Genomic DNA, 20,013 nt, shown 5'->3' with positions numbered 1-20,013 from the left:
CGCGAAACTGCTAGGTGGCGGGCAATACCATATGTTACAAAATAGTAAACGCCAATGCATCGTTAACGCGAGAAAATGCAAATCGTAGTAAGACGAGAACGCATTAGAAAACGATGTCCTTTAAGCTAGTGTTGCTACCATGCGACGAGCACATGCACCATTCGAATATGTAAGGCAGGACAACACAGATAGGACGAATTTTTCCTATCCTATTACGATCCATTCTTCCGGGCGCAATCCCGAAGCAGCCGTATCTTGAGTGAGAGCCAATGCCGATGTCTGGCCGTGTTAATATTTGGACCCCGACGTTGCTGATGTGGAAAATGTTAACAACTATGATAGCAACAGCAGTATCAACACCAGCAAAAGGGACCGTGATGGCATTTAGCAGTAATGACGAGGGTGCTGGCTATAAGCCACAAAAACAACCTAGAATCTGCACCCCCAAAAAAGATGTGATAGGTTAAACAATCTGATTGTTGCCGTACGATACTTAGTTACAAATAGTCAAACCATGCTACGATAAAACGAATCGCGTGGGGGTACCATCATTAGACGACAGGATAACAGTCGTCGCTAACCACAAATACATGTTCCCAGTACGAGTTAAATACACCGAGATAGCCTTATACATGTATAATTAGAAATTCTGCGTATTCTGATTCATCGAGCTATATATATATATATCAGACAGCCTAACCTCGATAATGAGAATAACAAGATATAATACTTGTACAACTTGTTGTCTGTGGCAGCAATTTAGATTGCGAGGGGGGTGACGACGCGACGTCGGGGTTCGCTTGTTGCTGCGGTGGCAGTTAAAAGCCCGTCACTTCTGTGGAAATATTGAACTCGTTGTAGCCTCTAGAAAAATGTAGCAAAGCGATAAGAGGTGGCATGATTGGCATGGAGAGCTGAGGATGAAATGTCGCCAACTTCAATCGAGCGAACGGAGAGCAGCTCTTCACTTATGCGTTTGTAAGGTAGTCGTGATGGATAACTGACAGTCGCTGCTATTGACGTCCTGCAGTGTTACATAACATTACAGATTTACCAGGATTTTCTTGCTAATCAGGCAGACAGACAGATGGCCACGAAGAGATCTATCGACCCCTGATGATATTCACATAGATATATGTGGCTATAGGGACGATTGTCATGGTGCAGAAGTTGTTCTTGACAACGATAACGATGTTGTGCGCCATTGTTGCTTGAGGTACCAAAGGCAGTTCGATGCTGACAATGTCAATCAACAGATACGAGCAGCCTCAGTACCAAATGAAGCAGAATGAAAGAAGATGCGTCGAAAAAAAGGTACGACGGTGAACTACAAGGAGCAGAAATCTTAAATCAAAACCATCCCACATTTATACATATAAATGACAGCGCGACTATATTGGAAGTTTTCGTTGTTTTATTTCTAAGAATGTGCTTAAACAAAGATAGACAATTTTTTGCTAATGGGTCGTTCCTGGCGGTCATAATTATTTAGTAAAACCATTATTTACGACGGTCATTTCCATGAACGATTCGGGATCAACGATCTAATTGTTGTTTCTTACCCAACCAGCAAATAACTTTTTAATAGTAACTATGCGTCGAGCACCACTAATAAATTTGAACTCGTTGAAGCATTATTAAACTAAGCTACATACAAAAAAATCCAACGGAATAAAACTTTGAGCTGATAGCAGGTCGAAAGTCCTAATAATTCAGGGACACAAAAACGGCTGAAAAGTTCTGTCAGACAGACTCGTAAAAAGACCAATTATTAGAGCTTATATGTATAACCCAATGCACAATTAATACTTTCTTTAATTTTTGAGCGAAAAATGTTTTAAAACCATCTTAACCAATTTCCAAGCCCTTGCGGTTTTTCTCATAGAAATCTATATTGGATTTTTTTTATAAGCTGCATGAAAACTGACTATAATGAAGACTGCCTATTTCGGGCAAAAATACCCCCCCTCCCCCCCAAAAAAAAAAATCCAACGGTTGGCCAAATTCCTAAGACGACCAACTGTTTTCACTATAATAAGTTTGTTGTCTTGTTCTAACAACAACTGGCTTTCGTCCTACATCAGGGGTTGCGTATAAATACATGCCTGTTACGACAAACAGTTGAAGCGACTGTTTATTTTTTCAATTCGAACGCACCACCCTGTATGTGTATATACATACATATATATTTTTATATCTATATAACCATGAAATGACCAGTGGCGAGAAAAATCTAATCTTGTTGAAATGTACTGCGATGACAGGTAAATTTCTCTCTGGTTCATAGCTCTCGTACAACTATGAACAAGAGAGAAAAAAATTGAAAAAACAGGATATGCCCCGTATGGAACGGTCTTGTGTAGAAGAGGTATGATAGATGACAAATATTGAAGCCGGTTCGAGCTATTTCTGCAACCGGATATTACATGCAGAACACAGGAACAACAGCGAGCCCCAGCCGGTTGTCCCTCTTCACTGGCCGTTCAATTGCTTCCACGTACTAGGCAGCAATATTAGCAAAAGCAGAAGTTTGGCTCTGTGAGATCATGGCTAAACTGGTGTTAGGATAGTTGCAGTCTAATCTCATCGAGCCCAACAGGAAGAAATACTCATTACTCACGGTAGAGTCACCACAGAGCTTTGCTGGACGTATTAAAGTCACATGCGGGCCACAAAGTAATGATGGCGATGTTGCAGGGCAACCAGAGTGTGACAGAGGGAGCCGAGTCAACGAGTTGGACGGCCTTCGCCTGCATGGCCGAGAGCGATACAGTTACAAAGATGTGGCGATAGTGGAGAGTTCAGCCACTTAAGGACTTATGACTTTCCGGTTGCGGATATAGCCAGGCAGAACAACGTCAGTCGAGACGATAACCGTGATGTCGAAAACGCCGACTGCGGATGAGGCTGGCCCGAAAAGGAGGCTGTAGTCAGCTGCCGGCCGAAAACAAACGCCACGCACGAGACACACAACGCGTAGCAACCGTATGAGCACAAAGACACGCAAAAAGAGAAAGAGAAAAGCAGACAGAGGCTGGCAGAACTGCGAGGAACGAGCCCCCTGTCTGCGAGTCTCTATGCGAACTCGTACGTCGAGTTTAGACCCTCACCACCCTTCAACAGGTTGATCTCTTCTAAGCAAAACTAGTGCCTGCAGTTCTGCTGCTGCACCAGCGCTCCGTTGCTGCTTCAGTTCATATAGATTCTTTCACTCTTTCCGACTACAAATGTACCAGGACACATCATCAGGGACCGTTCAGGCAAATAGGCGCGAAAGGATTGCTCCATTTTTAAAGAGAAGACTTCTTCCTCACCTATTAACTATTTCAGTTGAAGTCAACTTCAGCAACTGAATCTCCCTAACAGAAGCAGAAGCATCATTAAAATATTATGACAAGATAGCTGCATTGAAGAACGCCAGTGGGAGATTCGCACAGAGCGTATACCCGAGCCGTGCGAACACAAATATACTAACTGTTTTCCTAATATAATTAAAAGCGACGAAGATGGCTGACTCGATCGGGACGTTAGTGAGATAGAGAAGGCCAAATGTTATAAAGGGACTCAACCATGTTGTTTCATATAGTCTATAACGACATATAATTTTTGAAATGTTATGGTAGATCACAAAGCAGTGTGCGCAATGATGTAAATGTACGCATTTATTATATTTTCGTTGTTAACGAAACGAAGCGACGACCCACTCATGTTCGTATAATGAATCAGCACTAAGACTGACGAGAACGATGCTCAATCAACCTAGATTGAAGTGTACCATTCGTGACCCACAATGTTCTATATCGATTTTCCTTCAATAAACCCTTACCTATTCATTGCCCATTTACGTTCGATTTTGAATTTTGCGAATCACTAGTCCTCTACTTCGTTGGCTGTCGTAGATGACCAACGTCGCTTTTCGCTGCGTCGACTTTGACGGGCATGCGGGCTATGCAGTGTTAGGTGCGTGAGTGGGCCTGTGAAGAAAATGATAGTCGGGCAGGATTGCCATTTCTATCGCCAGCTGAAAAGCGTTTATTCCTTTCTAGCAGCTCGGTCTTCCTTGCTTATGTTTCGGCTTAGAAGGTTGTAGGGGGCTCCGGGGAAAGGCGATTGAGCTGTAGACTTGCGCCGGCCAGCTATTCTATCCTGTGTTATTCCGTCTTTTTAAGTGCGTGGACATCGGCGGCAGCCAGAATCGACCGACTGGGTGGAAGGAATTGAGTGATTTCTGACCGGTATTGGCGGATCAAATCGGCTGCTGCTAGCGGCGAAAAAAGCAAAAGAAAAAGAGTGCTTTGTCGAGTGGTGAAGAAGGATTTGGCACCAATGATGTTGCAATTGGCAGTATTCGTAGTGATGGTAAAACACACCGCAGCGCTGACCCGATGGCTCATTGCCACCATGGAGATAGCCAGAGCAGGGTCAGGACGAATCTAGGGCAAATGGGAGACGCACACTTCGCTGTAGGCCTCTACTCCCGAAAAGAGAAACGGTGCATATGTACTATACGACGCATGTAGGCTATTGGGCGACTGTCCAAGTCTACCCCTCTGTCGTGTAAGCCAAAAAGGAAAAGCGGATCTGTGACGCTCATCTTTCCATAGAGTCGTTTCTTTTTCGCCCTGCGTCCTTACCCGCTTGCTTGTCTTACTTCGTCAACGTTTCTAAAGCAGAAAAAAGATATGCTTCCTATAGCCAAGGTTATTGTTACAGCGGTCGCTTAGACAGAAACAACAAGCCAAACCAGCGAAAATGCGGCCTGCGACATTCTGATAAGCTTAGTACGCCAGCCTTATAGTTAAGTCGCCCTCAAAGGTTCTTTTTGTCTCATTCCCTTTTGCCCAGTTTACTCCTTGTTGCCCCGCCGTTTTCGATCCGTTTCCACGTTTTTTTATCTGTACTGTACCAGCGCCCCCGTCGGTCGCGCCCTCGTCGTCGTCGGTACCATCGACAATGGCAACGACAGCGGAACCTTCTCCAGCGTATCCCTTTGCTATGACAGCAAATTCTACCTGTAGCCCATTTGTCGCACGTGTGGCCTTCCATATGAACGTTCGCAGTTTACAATTTCTTAACGAAGATTCCTCCTGAAAGAGGAGAAAGTAAAAGGAAAAGAAGCCGCCCGGTATAATGTGCGGTGTGAGAAAAATCGAGTTAAAGAAAAGAGGAAAAACAGGAGGGGCAAACAGTGCGGGAAAGACGAAGGCCGTTTCTTTTTCTGTACAAATGTAGTAGTGCCATTTGAATAAGCCGCATTTGCCAACTGATGCGGTTATCTCAAGGATGGAAAGTTTGTTGGCTCGTTTCATTTGCGAAGTTATGGACAAAAAGCGTAGCAGGCTAAGGGACTCAGCCGGAAAAACTTGGCTGATTATGATCGCGGTGGTGTTGTTGGTTACGGTGGTAAGCGGACGACGAAGGAAGACAGGCAAAGCAAAACGAGCGCAGTGGGCGGTCGGTAGGCTGTAGATGATAGGTGCTACTTTAGGCAGTGAGGAGGAATCGTACCTTTGTATCAGCTAAAGCGGCAGTTAAAAATGTGGCACCAACAGAAACACTCGGTGCATTCTGGCAGGCAGGGACTGCGGCCGGAGTTGGCAGTGACTGTGGTACTTTCCTGTTACTCATTTCGTTTGGCCGCAATTCGTTGCCGGTCCACGGTAAAACAGCGTTGTTTAACTCGAATCTTCTGCGAAGAAAAAAAGAGGATAAACAAACCGGCTACGCATCGCGTATAACCTCTTACAATACGGCGAAGTAGCGAGGTAACCCTGCAACAACCTAACAGTCGGCATTGCATTAGGCTCATTTTTCCCGGCAGCAGCTGTTGGTTGTACGGCCTGATTACTGCTAACGACTATACAAAAGCCGTGACTGATGGGAAGAGTAAAATAGAGGTTGGCGTTGTCACCACTGGGTGCAATATACATTATCGGATAAGTTTAGCATTTATATTCATTGGATGATTGCTTTTCCGTACCGTTTAAGTTCGCTGCCTTGCCTAAAGATGGGGTACTTCTGCCACGCTTTCTGGTCATACAAAATAATGTAGGACTTCAGCTGCTCGCTGCTAACGCCTGAAGCTGCTGTTTCTGCAATTCGCCATATGAATAGCAGCTATGTCTTCCCAGCAAAGATAATGAACGTTTCTAAAACAATCCCTCCTAACCGGAAGCGACATTAGACAGTGCAGTAATAATGACATGTGTGGCATTTTTCGATAAATACAGGTAGAAAAGAGGTATCTCGCTTGCTTTCTTTCATCCATTTTGGCAGTAGCATTACCTATTGCTCATGCTACTTCTACTGTTGTTATCGTGTTGCTCTTGCGTCATTTTTACAGCGGAATGATTTACTCTGTTAGTAAGTACCAAGATCATACTTTACAGACGTCACTAGAGATGAGATTAAGCTGCTGCTCACTCTTATGATAATTGTTACAGACAGACCGCTACGAACAATAGACGACTAGTCATGCCATATATCATGACGACTTGGCTACCGCGCACATATCTAAGTGTATATGTTACTGACATCTAGCATGATCGCCGGCTGACAAACACAAGTAGCTGCTGTCATTAGCTGAGTGGCCTGTGACCTGCGTTCGGCCACCCGTTAAAATCATCGTCCTTAAAGGACAGGAGTGTACTACTGCACTGTGTCCCGAATGTGGCGTATTGCAAGTATGAAGCAAATAAGCGTAGCCACAAGTCAGGTAGACTGATATGTGCTCCGTTCGTTTCATACACACGTTAGCGACCACTGAAGACGATGCTGCCGACTTTCACCGTTGTGACCGACGATAAATTATCGGCATATACAATTGACAGACAACAACGACAAAAATTGCGATCAGGCTATTACGTTGCCCCACCGCTGACGTAGATTTGTTTAGAAGCAGTGTGTTTCTCCAGCAAAATGTTTTGCGAAAATTCAATTTGTGTGAGATTTGTCGTCGTCGATGTAATATTTCTTGGCTTTCTGTGAAGAACGACTTCTACTTGTTTGCAACAATCATTTTGGATTAATTCGCTCTTATTAGGCATATTTCTATGGACATTGTATATTACGTATGTGGATAATCTAGCATAAACCGTTGCAAACAGCTAAGGACAAAATAAAGGTATTGGTATATCTCATTCTATGGACAGTGATAATAATACGCTGGCAACACTGGGAGGTCTTATTAGAACAGTGTAAAACACTTATTCTCCGCAACGTTCCAAATAAGTTGGTAACTTTAATACCTTTTCGCCTCCCTTTTGTGCATGCTACCATATCCTTGGTTTTGTGCTGATTCTTTGCACGACGAAAATGTCAACAGGACAAACGATGATATGTATTGTTCATATCGCATAGCTGGCGAAGATCCCTGCTTGTCTTTTTTGCTTTCCCTACTTCCTTATTTCGCCATTATTCCTAGCCTTTTTTTCGTCGTTTTTTGGCCTTCTCTCGAATATTCTTTATTCCTTAAGTACTCCCACCTTCTATGTATAGAACAAAAGGAAAGGAGCACGTTGCTGTTCTCTGCTGCCGCCGTCTAATCCTGCCGCTTCTAACCTAGCTCACTCAGCCCTGCTCGGCCTGGCCGCCATATCCTAGGAATACTTTCACATCCCTGTGTGCGCCTCTCTTACGTGGCTACCGTCATCCCGAACTAGGCAAGTCGAGCCGCTGCTACTACCGCCGCACGCCTTGCGGCTACTTTAAGCCGAGTTTAAGCTTCGGGGGTCTATTAGAGTTAGTTCTTTTTCCCTCAGTTTCTTTATTAGTTTCCCGGCAGGAGCACTCACGCTAGCTGACCTCTTGTCTTCTCTAGTGTATTTTGGCTGGCGAAATGTTCTCTTACTCCTTAGCCACTTACAATCTATCACTGGGGCAGGCTATCCGGATAGGACATAGTGTTGGCTTGTTGAAACTGCCAATTGCTAAGCAGTTCACCGCCGCAGTGGAGGATTGCCGTGACTACTCCCATCCCGGAGCAGCTACAGAAAGAGAGGAAATGGGCACGAGATAGTGAGGAACGAGTACGTTGCAGAGCTTTTATTTCTCGGGATGAACGGAACAAGTAGCGAGGCGAGACAGCAACAGGGGAAACCCGAAGCAAGGTTGACAAATCGCGTGGGAATTTTGCTTTCTTCCTGCGCGTCCTGCTATTTCTACCGTGATCGCTGCTACTGTTGGAACTAACCCGCCAGCACTTGCAATAGCCGCCGTTATCACTCCATTTATAAAGTACTGCAGTTGGCTGTTGCAACCACAGCTCCTATCGCCCCGACGATCCCCATCATCAATTTGCACTACTAACACGAGCTTTAGCTAATTGTCGATTGACTTCATACCACAGGTTCTCCAAGTGCTACCCTGATTGCGCCTTAGCGCAACTACAAATCCATGACTTGTCCACGACGGAGCTACTCTTTGCGTCCTAACATGAACCTGTATATATATACAGATGTGACTGTCATGGGAAGAACCTTGTCAACAATTTAGCCTGAGTCGTTCGGTTATTTGAATTAATCACACCTACTTATTTCTTTCGGCATACGGTATGTATACGTTCATTACTATTATTATTATTATAACCATAGGAATCTTCGTAGCTTTTCTCTCCCAGGCATCACTGTGGGCCTCAAAGATCTCACCATCCCATTTAAGTTAGCCGTTTGTAGATGTTTGCGAAATCGTCAACTGCCATAGCCGTCTGCTTTAAAACCTTTAGCCGCTATCCTGATTTTTCGTGTAAATATAACTCGTGTGTGACACAAACGCTTGTGTGATTGTGTACAGCGTGTGTGCGTGCATGTGCGATCATTGGAGTAAGTGGGCTACTGCAGATAAACAGGTAATTGTTTGTGTGGTCATCTGCTGCTGTAACTACGAGTAGCTCCGTTCAGTTGACGAATGCATTCTTGCGTTATCGAGACTCCGACGCAGAAGACATGCTACCGCTCCCGACAAAACTACCTGTTCCTTTTCGCGGACCATCGGCCTTCGTAACATACGACAATACGTTGCAACCGATCGCATATTACGGGGGATAAAACATGGCAAACCACAAAGGAATGTGTTAACCGCAATATTGTCTGAGAGCGAAAGAAACTCGGACGGTCGATAGTTGCAGCTTGCACGCGAGAATACACGGAGGGCAGAGAGAACACGGGCTGAAGAGCAAGGAGGAGTCAGAAAGCGCCCGAAAACGCCGAGATACGAGGCCTATAGGGGCTGAATGCCCGCCTAGCCACAACCAAAACAAGCTGTGAGGCACTACAGCCCCGCCGCTGCCATCGTCGTTACCATCACCAACCTCCTATTCGATCATTCGATATCGAAGCGCGAAAGCTGATAGCGGAACTACGAAACGGAGAAGACAAGAATGTGTTCCACTCAATGCGATGAGCGGTTTGAGGCAATCATGATTTGATATAGGGTAGAGCATTCGCTCGGTAGGGACTGCCCGCGCCCCTCTCTGTCACGAATCCACGAAAATAAATAATCGTAGTGAAACAATTCGAATAGGACTATACACAAGTTATGTTACGGAGGCAAGCAGTGCAGGCATGTGCGTACAAAGCAGTACGCGTCGAACAATTAATGGTCAACGTACCGCAATATCGTTCTGAATCGAACAAACATTTGCAGAGAAAAACACTTAATAAATAAAATTCATAGACGTTAATTCTGTTAACCCACCAAGTAGCAACGACTACTTTGAAACAGCATATCCCGAAGATATATTTTCTACTTCGAAGATACGTATGTTATGCTCGATATGTCGTCAACGTATGAAACATCGCATTAACGGATATTCAAAGGGATCTTTATGCACATTTCATATCTCCGACAGGGATGAATAAGCGCCTGAAGAATTATCTGGCGCTAGTAGCGTCTCTGAGTTCTTGAGCAGGGCTTCCACCAACCAGTCGTTGTATTTCATTGTCAGCTCGTGTTTCCGTTGGCATCAGTAGCGGGTAATGGACGCAATTAAGACGCTCGGATGCCATATAAAAAGTGCGTGGTAGAAGCTGTTGGCTCGAAACGGGTCGTAGCATAGGAGTACGTGGTAGACACAGGTGCGGTTACCGCAGACGATAACATTTAGAAGGATCGTCTCTCAGTAGCCCTTGCTGGCTAGCTAAGATAGTGCTATGACGGGAGGAGAGAACGAGGAATGTCCGAGACATGTTTGCGTCGTACCTAGAGCCGTTCCACGATCCTATTGGCCCGTATTCCTACTAGGTGCCTTTTTCTGCGCTCTTTTTTGTGCACGTAGTTCATCAAAACTGTTTGCACGTCCAACGTTTGACCAGCGTCGAGCGCCGCCGCCATTCGAATGCTAAGGGCAGACCGCCGGTTCGGTTTCAGCCGACTGGTCGGATAGCCTTAGTAGGAAATGGCTCTTTTAAGAAAGGCCGAATGACCACCTGCGCCCTTTCACTCGTAGCTGGTAGAACCCTGAAGCGTTACCCTCACTCCAAGACCACCATCAGCTCGCACAGAATATATGCTTTTGAATCTTCAAACATACATGTACATACGTATGACTGATAGTAGCAGTAAATATATATATACAATATGTAACGAGTTATAATTTTCTAAATGTTCTTTCGTATAACTAATTAGAAGGACGATCGGATTGAGATTAATTTTACAACAAAGAAAATTTATTTTAAAACACAATTAAGCATATTAGAATGTAACAGAACTACAAAGGCGATACCGCAAGAAACTTCAGGCAAATCCATCTACGCGACTACAATTAATCGGACAAGAGGAATGTTTGAAACGGAAAGAACTTTTCGTGATGTTTATAGGTAACATTCTGGAAAACCTAGGACAGCGCTTTTATCATTTTTATAGTTATTAGTAGCAGTGGAAGTAATACGAAGAATGTAAGTGATCTCGCTTGTGGCCCTTTGCCTGTTAGTGCTACATGTCCATCTTGTACTCTAGCACTAGCTACCTATCTATCTAAAGTTTGGTGTGTTTTTCGTTTTGCCTCGCCCTTCGAGTTTTTACAAGGGGAGAACACTTTTTAATTCGCCGTAGCTAACCACGTTCCTGAGATGTGTGGGCTACTTGCGCCGCATCCTCTTTCCTTCTATTTATGTCACTCTTCGAATGGGCAATTATGACCATTCGATGTTTTATCGAAGTACATATCCGCGTTTGTGTACTTTGGAATGTGTCGTATTAAGATTATAGATCTGCGTTGGACTGCCAGGCATGGACAGGCGCAATCGGACCTTCTTCATTACCTAGGACTGTCACTGTGATGATTCCAACTATTCATCCATTTCCCACAGCCATTTTTCAACGGGCTATAGGCAAAAAAGAAAAGCCGTAAATTAACGGAGTTAAATTTTTTACTGGGCTTGATGATAGACTTTGTCCACTCTCTTAGTTATCCTACTAGGCTAATCAGACAGACAGAGAAAAAAGGCCCCTTGTCCAACCAAGAGAACGACGAAATGTCCCATTCTTTTTGTAGGTCACTTAGCCTTATGGGCTTCTTCGCCAATTCGGCTACTAGGTAACGCGGGAGTACTTTGCAACTATTCATGGTCCTTTGCGTTGGCTATTTGTGAAACTCGCATCTGACATGCTACTTATATCAATGATATAGGGTAGCATGCAAGAAAGAAAATAGGATCTAAGTCTAGTGGGGCCGACATAGTCCTTATAAACCATATCAAGATATTTGAGCGATATCTGTGTTTCTGTAGCCAGAGACACCCAGGGATACTAATAACCTTTTTTTAAGCTGCTCCAAAACGCATTTTTCGTATGAGCCTAAGCATAATCGTTATGTTTTGTCAGCCACAGCTTTCTCATTTTCGTTCGCGGTACACCTTTTCACTAACTTTTCCGATACTGTGGCCATCATAAACTGATATCGTTCTCTTCCTGTCTCTAGGTCTTCAACGAAGTCTCATCTCCAACCTCATTGCTCGCTTCCCGCTTCCGCTCAAGCTTTGCAAAGTTTTTGTCATTGCTCCACTTCTATGAAAAAGCCCCGTTCAAAATAAAGGCGGGCTCAAGTCTTTACGAGCACTCATCTTGTCTGGGCCGTCCTCTTCTATGTATAACTGTTTCCTTTTCTTCAACAAAAATGAACCCTCCTTCAGACTTACGGCTTTCTTTACCGCATACATTCTTTGGCAAGCTTGTCCTTAAGGCCAAAAGCTTACGGCGCAGCCCTAATCCAAAACAGATTACCCCTGGATGTAAAGTTTATCGCTCGCCGAAACGACTGGGAAAGGAAGATGGGCCTTTGTGATCATGTTTGTCGTACGCACAGACCGCACTTATTTCTAAATAAATAGACAAAGAAACAGGAGAGGGTTCGTCCTAGACGAACGTGTTTTTTTGTTGATGACTCGGTAATTGCTGTGGAAAGCATTCTGTTCCTATTGAATTTTTTTCTCGTTAACTTTATTGCTCGTAGAAATCACGAATGTATGATTTTTCATCATACCTTATATCTTGTTACATCTTATTTCTCGTTCTTGTTCTGTTCGCACGCGTTTACTTGTCCTGTCTTCCTGGAAGCTAAAAATGACAAAAAATAATGCCGTGAAGAGGGGCCCATTTAGTACAGCTCAGACTGTCGATGCAAAAAGTCATAGACACAAAGAAGTTGCCATACGGAAAAATCTATTGTCGTTATTATAATGAAATTAAAGTCAGCACTCGACTAAAGCGGACTGCGATTGAAAAAAGGGGATTACAATGTGACTGAAGATGCAAAGGCACTAGGTGCTCTCTTAATATTCCCATATATATATGAACCAAACTGTGTCTGATTCGTTTCAAAGATCGTGATGGAAAACGTCATCAGATCACTAATGTAATGTTACCTTACTATTGCCGATAGCTTTTTATGACGACTGATTAGCGCACCACTCATATAAATACAAGGTAATGAAGCTTGCATTTCCCTGATGAACTTGAATTTCTTTTGAAGAACTATGAAGTGGTTATTTATATGACAAGAGGGTGGTAAATAAGACAGAATTCAGTTTTTTCCTGGAACGGATATGGTCTACTTAGAACACTGACGTCGCAGCAACAGGTTACTTTCTTCTCTTTCAGGTGCACCAAGGAAAAAGCCAGGAGTCAACTTTCAGGAAGATCTGAATGCCGTAGTAAAGTCTTACTATTATAGAGTGTCTAGAACTCTTTCTTAGTGCGAAAGCACTGGTGAGTAATGAGACTATGACAATGTAAATTTTCATTTACTGCGGCGCATAGATCTGCTAACTTCAGTTTAACCTTCAAGTAAAAGTGCCCACTAAACCAATGTCGCTATTTAGGAAACATGTATTTTAAGGGTTTCCACAAGTTTTAACAGCGCAATGCTTGCATATGCCTTATTTATAATAAATATCAATTTCCTACAATAATATATTTAAAAAAGAGGTCATATTGGTAGCAACTGTTTTAATTTATAATGAAGCTTTTCTCTATGATCGACTACCTATAACGAGTACGACCACGGTCGTTTGACCTACAGAACAGTCTTTGGCGTGGTCGCCGAGTTCTTTGTTTCCACTTCACTTTCTAAGCATGCACGTGTATTCAAGGCTGCTAGATTCCGTGTTGAGCACTAGTTACTGATTAGGACAGCGGTCCTGTTTCCTGCCCACTACGGACCTGGGCTGCTGCTCCTAACTGCTACGTACACTCGTGTGATGAGATGTTAAAAGGCCTCGACTAATTTTTTTTTAAAAAGAGTATGTTCACTAGGAAAGCCTTACTCAGACTCTTCTAGCAGCTCTGTCCTGGCCCATCAGTCTTCCAGTTTCAACAGCGTCGTTCATTCGTATTGTGCAAAAGCAGGCACAAAGAGACATCTAAAAGGACACACAAGGGTGGACGAAGAGGAAAGAAGGACAGGTCGAAACATCTAAAGCGGATTGCGAGGTAAGGTCTTTCAAATTGCCAAAATAGGCGAAACGACACCTACAAACGTCAGAATGGCTATTCGTTGTGAACTGTATTGCACTTCTTATATCGCTTCCGGTATTCCGACAGTCATATATCGTGGTCTGTGGCATTGATCTTACTGCGACTATTAGCAATTTTCTTTAGTCGCGGAGACAAAACTCCTGCCTGGGGAAGCCAGGGCTTCACAGGCGGCACATCGCTATAGGTGAGCAAAGATACTGGCGTTCGTCGTGGGCATCGTACTGTGGAAATATTGGTATAAACAAATGAAGGTTAGGAGTTATTATGATAGGTAGTAAATTATAGACGCCGTGATTAAGCAGATTATGTATGCATTTACTACAATAAAAATAAGAATAACACAAAAAAAATATGCAGGATTTCACTGTCGCGTTCGTGATGATGAGTTCAAGCGAAAAATTTCTTGCCTCTAAATACGGACATATCTGGCATAGCACAGCCATTGTCGTTTTTATCGTACCGTTCAAATACTTCGACTGACAGATACACGATTTCTGCGAATCCTTCAATTGGACATGCAGCAAAGGACGCTCACACATGCAAAGGCTTCCAGACCAGAGATAATAACTCCCGTTACATAGTTCTTGTTGTTTGATTCTTGATGCCTCCTGACGGAATACGTTCATTCATCGAACTTTCCAAATCTTCCTTTTTTGTATGACTCCTAACCGCGACAAATTTACTCGCTAAATTGGCGCCCTTGTATTTTAAAGCAGACGAAACTGAATCTTTAGATTGGTCGATGAAGCACTCATCATAGTTCACAGTAAGCGCGTACGCACTATTGCGTCAATAAAATTTTTCTGCAAATCGCTTAAAAACGCTTCATATAATGTACTGTTCGTGAGCGACTGGGCATCGAGTAACATTATACAGGTAAAAAAAAATGAGACCTGTAAATTACACCAAACGACAGCCTCATTCTCAAACATGGGCCAGACGAGCAGGTATGAACCGATAAGAAACAGGCATTGAACTATATATGACAAAATTCGAAGTAATAGCGTATTAGGTCCCTTAGTATGAAACGAAACATCATAAAATCTAGGTTTTCAAACCTTTTCCACACGTTTAGTTTGTTATTTTTAATCGAAATGTATACCATTTAATGGTAATTTACTTACCCCGCTGATGGGAATGTCTGCGGTACGAGAGTCGATAGAATCTCAAAAAACAGTTTAGACATGTTAAAATCCGAATAATTGTTCTATTGAGACGCCGTTAAGATTTTGAATCGAGTGGTAATGTGTGGAATCAATATCAATAATTCCAATTGTAACTCTTGTATTCTTTTTAACATGATTTTTGCGGGGTGTAGTTCAGCATTGAGTTGTGTGATAAAATCGATTTCCCCTGTTCAGTACCCTTGACTGCTACGAAGTTTTTTCTTCCAGTGATCTACAATGCACTTCCGCCTTAATCGACAAACCAGGTCTATAAAACCTTCGTCAATAACACCTGTATAAGATCACCAAACACCATAAGCCAATGTAGCTATACATTCGCTCTAACGTGTTGTTTCGCTGGTTCTGTTGCATTCATTTACTAATATAACGATCCGCAGAAAATTAATCCTTTATCATAAATGACAATCCGGTGCAAGAATAAGTTACTTTTATAACGTAAGAGCAAAGAGAGGCAAGCGCCTCTCTGCTTTCGATTCTCGCTTAAATCACGCGATACCAATTTATCCAATTTTTTTACCCTGCTAATTTGACCGAAGTAAATAAGTAACATTTTATATACGCCAAACCTTAGTGCTAACACTCTCGCATTTTGAGACAAGTTGGCTTTCACCAGAGTCAACTCTTCGTGGGTCACCTTTGCAGGGGGGTTTTACGAGACATTTTCAAGCTCCAAATATTTTAAGCCAATGGTTTTCGGTGTTTGTAGTTCTAAAACCTCTATCGATTTCGACGTTTACATTGCGAGCTGTTTTTGCCGCTATATTCCAAAAAAGAACTCATATTCGTAAAGCACTTGAATTCTCTATGGATCACTTCAACTCGCCTACAAAAAGCCCGAGTGACAACATCTGAGTAAACGGTCCCAGATTGTAAGGAGTACAAGAATCCAAAAAAAAGGAAGTGTAACAAAGTGCCATCTATTAAGGAATATATATAAAACATGGGAATGTCTATTATGATCTCTGAAACTCTTTACCACCTCTTCTTTAATCGCCATGCTTCATCCGCGTCGTTTACTGTTAAAATTACGATCGACCGTATTCATACTGCTGCAAACCCCACTCTCAATTCGAGACTAACCGAAAAAAGGGTCAGTTAGTCGTCCGCTTTTTAGTGCTCGAATTTAGCTTTTGTTGTTCAATTTGCTTTCCAAGGTCATCAATTATTCTTGTCTCACTACGAGGCCACAGTACTGGCGAGGCCTAACGGTGCTTCGTAATTAGTTGACTAAGTGACGCGGCTGTAACCTCGTTTGCTAATCATCGATGGTGGCCCTTTTTTTGCGTTCCATCGGTTCTACGTTTTAACGCCGGGATAAGGGCAGCCAAGTGGTCAAAGGCCCTATAGTGGTGATGATGTACCACCTCCATTCACTCAAGCAAAAATTCTTTTAACCTTAATATTTTTACACATCCATTTATACTGTATATTGCTATTGTATCATATCAAACTAGACATATCAACTGGAGATAGATTTTGCCTCCCTTTGTTTTGTAAATGGCGGCCTTATATGTATGTTTAAGAGATTACACTTCTCCCAAGCAAACTCGATATCTGTAAGACCGTCTCAAGGTGGCAAGAGGTACCAGAGCAGCTACATGTAGCGGGAATGAGTTACGGGAAAATCACTGTTTTCCGACGCACGCGTAACATACATTGGAAAACTGAACATTTTGTTATAGCGGCTGTATCAAACGGATTAAATCGCGCTGACTTCGATAACGTCCATATACGTAGTGTGATTGGACGATATGGTGCTACTAGAATGAAGCCAGTTAACCCATAGAAATCTATTGCTCTGCATAATATCCAGTATAGAGAGGGACGCGTCCAAGAATCGCGCACGCAATAATCGGCTGTTGACCTCTCATTTTTGAATAGGTGGTGCAATGTTTATATGCGGAAAGAAATGGGGATTGGCTAGGAGTATACCGATCGGTAAGATGAGCGAATATGCCGGACGTATATACTTGCGGTTATTGGTTTTCACCGCTTGGCTTGATAGAACAGCAAGAAGCTACTGTCTTTATCGGGCAATCGATTCGAAATTCGGCCGGCACCGCCGCCTAGGTTCGCTAGTTTAAACTTAGTAGACAAACATTTCGTTGTTCCTTCTAAAGAAAGCAAAAATCACTCACATGGTCACCAACAAAGCTTTGATTGGTGAAAGCTGAAGAACTTCAAAAACTAAATACAGAAAGCAAGTAAGCAGGCTTTCTAGCTAGATTAGATCCTGCTTGTTAGAAGAAAAAAGGGGGCGCTCTAAAAGCTTTGGTGTTGCCCTTTCCAATATCCCATTCTTCCTGATCAACAAGGGATTCACGTCACTATAAAGGAGCAACGGCAGCATTCAAACTCCACTTCTTCAAAAGAAGGAATACAGGACGTCAATCACATCGTATCACATCCGTTTTCTCATACTGTCTTCTCCTTGTTGTTCGCCTTTTTTCTTTCTGTCTTCGCTTCTTTTATTTGGCTGCCTTTAACGACACTCCCTTTCAGGATATCATGCTTCCTGTCAACAGTAGCCTGATCACCACCATATTTGTTACGGGGCCCAACCGGCCAAGGCCCGCCGCAAGTGAGCCACAAAACAACGCGACGGAATAAAGGAAGCAGAAGCTCTTCAGCTGAAGGCATCCCTTTGCGTCGACGATTTCTATCTTCTATGTGACCGAAAAAGGAATGACCTAGTGTTCAGTAAAAGCGAAGAGGAATGTGTTTCCCTTGATGTTATATGCCTTCTAATGCGGTTGTTACCACGTTGCCTTATACTACTTCTGAGAGTTCATATTGCCACAGCTTAGTTATATAATAGGAAGCTGTCGCTGGTGCTATTCCTTCTGCTCATCTTTTCCGGGTGTTTGACAAGGACGGAAAAGAGGGGGTGAGGGGAAGCGCAACAAAACAAGAGAAATGTCAAATATGAGGCGTACAACACAAACAAAGCTGGTGCTAAAGTTACGTACCAAGTGTTGTTCTCTATGGCGGTAAGATTGGCTCGCCTCAACAACAATGAAAGACAACAAGAGAAAACCTTTTCGCAAGGAACCACGAGGTGCTGTTCTCCTTTTTCTAATACTGGGTATATATCGAGAATTCAACATGTGCTGTATTGGAAGCACTAAACTTTCAGCAATAAATACTTGAACGTAATCGACTCGATTGATACCGATGCCATATATATATATGATCCTGACGGGCTCTGCATGCAGCTTCATCAGACTACCCCTATGTTTGAATTTCAAAATAATGACAAAACAATGTTTGAACTCATTTTACACAGCACTACGTTGTGCATCTTTGCACGCCGAATCCTATAAAACAAGCGAGGCATGATGCAATGCTCTTAAAGAGGTTAAATGTTAATTATGATATTCACTGGACTGAATAAGCTACCGTGTTTGTTATGCGATGGTTGGCCCTGCTGCAAGAATTCGCCTCGTCAAGCACCCTATACTCTGCTTGTGGCTAAAATGTTTTTAGCAGCTTTCGTTTCCTTCCTGAATATACTCCGTCCTTGTGATCTGCGTAAGTCTTCATGCAGATATATCTTTGTAAGTGAAAAAGTCGTGTCTTACTTCGAAGTACCTCTCCAGTTTATTTATCTTTTGTCGTTGGTGGCTACTAACGATAACTCCACACCCTGAATCTTTTCGATCCATTTACGACAGCGGCCTCAGGTGGTATACTGCAACGACGGTATATTGAGAACGAAGGCTTGAGCAGAAAATTCTTAATTAAACGTCAGTCACCTTACGATAGGCACCGTATTACTGCCGCACTTAATCTGCCTCTGATGCGATTCGATGTGCAAGTTTAACCTGCGAGAAATTCTTTTGGCAGCTCCTCTACCCTTTCGACTATGCTGCGGACTATGTACGATACTGCAACGGAACAAATAGGGTTTCCTGAATAAAAATCTGTCGATAGACATCTCCCTCTCAAGTTAGCTTGCCTGGCTGAACACGCAGGGGAGAAAGCCTAACGGCTATTGAATGTAAAAGAATGTTCGGAAATCATCTTTAAGAGGTTAGATCACTGCATCAATATGTCATCATGCTGGCAGAGTCAAAATAATCATTCCTTTAAATAATGCTCGTATAAAGAAAATCATAAAGAACGTAGGAATTTGATTTTCGGTGGGAGAGGTCTCCATTAGCATGTGACAATGTTAAATTTAGGAGGATAAATTGAAAATCTCTGAGCATTACGTAGTAGCTATCACCATAATCGTCGTTTTTTTTAAGCTCAATCAAATTTTTTACGGCCTTGATAGAAAGCTAGCACTATCTTTCTGAGGTGAATCAAGTGTGTATCGAATTTTTTCCTCTAAATTTTTCTCAACTGCAACTTCGTCCCTCGATTCCCGCTCCCATGAATACCACTAGCACTGCAACGTTCGGCCTCCTATTGTTATAACGAAATGAGTTGTGCATAGTGTTTGAATGGAGCGCGGGAAGTCGATCCGTTATCTCGCTGTAAGCTTTATTTCGTTTACTGGGCTCCATGGCTCTTCTTTCATTTCAGATCAATAGAATCATCATATAAATGTCGCCACTGGCATTTGATGCATATCAGAGAAATATATCAGACAAGACAGATTCCGAAGCCAGATACTAGATAAGGCGAACCTCCATAAGACTGCCAACATTGAAATCGTTATCGTGACAAAAAAGTACGTTTGCATAACATAAGCACATTTTGTATGTAGGCTTAATATACCATAATGTAATCAAAGTTAGAAATGAGTCGACTTTGTGATAGCAGACGTGTGAGATTAGTCACGAGAAATATGGTATAACATCCACGGGTGAAGCAAAAGGAAGATAATCAACAATTCATACAAGCTGCT

General features: G+C 42.8%; 2 protein-coding genes across 51 annotated transcripts in view; one reads left to right on the top strand and one right to left on the bottom strand.

The window, feature by feature from the left end:
• Positions 1-20,013, top strand: part of LOC111248212 (uncharacterized) — a 193,868-nt gene that overhangs the window by 156,376 nt on the left and 17,479 nt on the right. For 22 of the 42 annotated variants that reach the window (XR_015323488.1, XR_015323477.1, XR_015323471.1 and 19 more), the window contains one exon: positions 13,096-13,926. The gene's annotated coding sequence lies outside the window, so the exon portion shown is untranslated. Of the gene's footprint in view, positions 1-1,323; positions 8,550-11,917; positions 12,922-13,095; positions 13,927-20,013 lie in introns of those variants that run through there. The other 20 variants (XR_015323469.1, XR_015323470.1, XR_015323479.1 and 17 more) reach the window with 13 other exon arrangements.
• Positions 1-20,013, bottom strand: part of Shal (Potassium voltage-gated channel protein Shal) — a 261,664-nt gene that overhangs the window by 237,888 nt on the left and 3,763 nt on the right. The window lies entirely within an intron of this gene.

Source organism: Varroa destructor, unplaced genomic scaffold (genome assembly GCF_002443255.2).
Source record: "Varroa destructor unplaced genomic scaffold, Vdes_3.0 BEIS01000003.1, whole genome shotgun sequence".
NCBI lineage: Eukaryota > Metazoa > Arthropoda > Arachnida > Mesostigmata > Varroidae > Varroa > Varroa destructor.
Note: the sequence above shows the minus strand (reverse complement) of the source record. Positions and strands in the feature narration are given on the sequence as shown.